Source organism: Babylonia areolata, chromosome 23 (genome assembly GCF_041734735.1).
Source record: "Babylonia areolata isolate BAREFJ2019XMU chromosome 23, ASM4173473v1, whole genome shotgun sequence".
NCBI classification, from domain to species: Eukaryota; Metazoa; Mollusca; class Gastropoda; order Neogastropoda; family Buccinidae; genus Babylonia; species Babylonia areolata.
The window spans coordinates 7646421-7649815 of record NC_134898.1 but is presented as its reverse complement, the minus strand read 5'-3'; positions in this window follow the sequence as shown (position 1 = coordinate 7649815).

Sequence of the window (3395 nt, the reverse complement as noted above, 5' to 3'; positions counted from 1 at the left end):
CGCTTTCTTTTCCGCTGAATCACCTGGGTGACTTGTTTGAAGAGGTGGCAAGCCGGCTGCGCAGCAGACACTTTAAGTAGTCCACGTGCAACTTCAAAGGAGTGAATGTCATCAAAGAACTTCACCCTCTCACTCCCGACTGCTCTTTGCTGTCAAAAAAGCTTTCCAGCTCAGTTTCTGAGACCGTGATTGACCTTTTAAGTTGACTTGACCCACCTTTGTCGTTTTTGGGACAGTGATTTACTTACATGTCTGCACTAGCTGTGATTTGTTTTTATAAACTTATAGCCTGTTTTAATTTCTTCTGCAGGTATAATCTGACAATAGGCATGCTATTTCTAGCTGTATTTTGTTTCTTTTCTTTATGGATGTTATTATGTAAAGGTGGAAATAGACTTTTTTGTTGCACAAAAATTATCATCTTGACTTTACATGCCTGAACAGTTACCTACAATCGACCTAATTGCGTAAAAAGAGCACAGAAGCAGAATCTACACTCATTTTTTCTTCACAAAAACGTTTACTTTCTTTCTGTATCACCCATAGCTTTTGTGCTAGAATTTTTTGTGATTTATTACCCGGAATCCTCAAAATTCCCTGGCAAAGGGAGAACACTTTTTTTTATACAAAATTCTCTGGCACTGAACTGGTTCAAACATGGAGTCCCACAGGAATCTGTTATAGGCCCAGTTCTCTTCACACTGTACACTGCTCCTCTCACTGAAATTATCAACCACCACAATGTTAGTCATCATTCCTATGCTGATGACACTCAACTTCAGAAGAGTGATACCTCTGAAAAATTGTCCTCGCTCTTGCAAGGAACATCTGAATGTTTCCTGGACATTCAAAAGTGGATTACTCTAAATACGTTACAATTGAACGCAGACAAAACTGAAGCAATGATCATAGGAACTAAGCAAAAGCTCTCTTCCATCACAGCTGACAAAATCAAACTTGGCAATACATCCATCCCTCTTTACAGCTAAGTCAGGAACCTCGGCGTTGTCCTTGACAACACACTGTCCATGCAAAATTTATCAGTCAGACATGTCAGTCCTGCTACTGTCAATTGCGACGCATCAGTTCCGTTCAGAAATATTTGTCCACCGACGCAATATCTAGACTTGTCGTTTCTCTCTCTCCATTGGCTTCCTGTCTCACACAGAATAAAGTATAAGATCAGCACTCTATGTTATAAATGTATTCACAAATCTGCCCCTTCCTATGTCTGTGGCTGCCTTCACCTCTACGCTCCATCTCGCTCTCTACGATCAGCTTCGGATCCCCTCTGTTTACGCATACCCAGATTCAAACACTGTTGGACGCCGTTCTTTCTCTGTTTCTGGACCTTGCATTTGGAATGAACATCCTCTTTCGCTTCTTCAGGTCTCTGCACTCAGCTCCTTCAAGTCTGGCCTTAAAACCCACCTCTTCACAAGATAGCCTCCCTCTCCTGCCTCTTCCTTGTCTTCAGTTTTAGAGTCATGCATGCGTGTAAATGACTGGTGTGAAAGCGCTTAGAGTTGTCTCTGCACAATATTCAGCGCTATATAAATACTATCATTATTATTATTATCTTCAACACTGGATAAAGAATGGGTTCACCATTGGTTTCCCAACGCCAGAAACGCTGTTCAAAGGTCGTTCACTGTACCGTCAAAAGCAAAGTATATTCATGCATGAGTGTGTGTGGGAGAGAGAGAAGTGGAGGGAGGTTTACGTGCAGATACACTGCCTTCAGAACAGTCAACAAATGGTTGCCCATTCCCATAACCACATGTAGCATCTGAGCTTTCATTGTGTTCCAGTCAGAAGATCAGGGCCAATCTCCTTCTCAAAAACTGACATTTAAAAGCCAGGGTGTATACAATAAAAGCAGAACGATTGCCATCTTATCATCTCCACCGTACACACAGCAAAAATTCTCGAGAAATAAGGCAAAGACGACTAACTGAGTCCTTTCATATCTTCTGGGGTATAGGCCGTTCATATCTTCTGGAGTATAGGCCGTCAACAGCAGACCTTTACAATCCCCTATCTTAGCTGTGTGTTTGCCTCTGTCTGGCTCGAGGTAAGGCCCATCTTCTTGGTGTGTCTTCGTCAAGTGTTTCTCTGTCAGCCTATCTTTTTCTTGCTTTGGCGGTTCCATGTCAGGGCCTGTCTGGTGATGCTTCACGGTGAGTTTCGTTGTAGCGTTTGCCCGATCTATCCTGTTTCTTCTTCCAATTCCTTTCAGCTGACAATTATGTCCCTTCCATAGGTCGACGTTGCTGATCTTGTGTTGCCAGTGGATCTGGAGGATTCTTCTCAAACAGCTGTTGATCCTCCATCACCCACTACCACACAACAGCACATATTTCACGTTGGAATTGAAGAACTGATTTTCTTGTTTATTTTTACAGCACTCTAGAGCTCAGATGTTCATGATCTGTATTAAGGCTGCTGTGGCCTTCACAATCCTTGCTTTGACATTTGCATCTGCGCCACCCTGCTTGTCGATGGTGCCTCCAAAATAAGTAAATAATTCCACCTCATCCAGTATTACCTTCGAGTGTGACTTGCTTAGCGCCAGTTGCATTTGTTCTCATGATCTTTGTCTTGTCCCTGTGGATGTTGATGCCTACTTGAGGTGACGAGGTGTCCGCTAGTACTTTGGTCTTTTGCTGCATGTACTGCTGGTATGGGACAGCAGGGAAAGATCATCCGCAAAGTCCAGGTCATCCATCTGCTTCCATAGTTTCCATTGAACTCGGATTGTTTCTTCTCTGTTCTGTAAATGTTTTCAGAATACGATTAATGAAAGTAGGAAGAAAAATATAAACAGGCAGTTTTGCCTGACACTGGTCTTGACCTGAAACTGTCTGGTGAATGACTGTGGGTGATTCTGCAACTCATTCGCAAAGAAGACTTCTATGAGAAAAAAATGTCACATCAGCAGAGGTGAATGAAGAAGAGGATTGGTCCTGTTATGTCGTCAGCCACACAGTCGCACAAGTCCTCGTCAGCTGTGGATGCAGCAACTTATGTGCCTCCAATGGGCGCTTGAAGAACGCACTCCTAGATTTGCCCAGTTTGTCTGCTCTGACCGCGATTCCAGTGACACTGATTGTAACCTGGATTCTCAAACTTGCACAGACAGAGACAGATAGAGAGGGAAAGGGGGTTGCAACCAGTTTTATTGATATTTTTAATGGTAGAATTTGTTGACGTGATTATAATGGAGTTGTCAATACTCTAAGAGAGAGTGTGCTTATGTGATCACTGAAGGTCGAGTGATAAGCTGAAAGAATGAAGGCTGTGTGACAGTAAATAAGAGAGAGTGGGGGGAGGGGGTTGGGGACTTGACGCTTTGACACTTTAATGTCCCTGGGCATGAGGTCCTTATGACATGA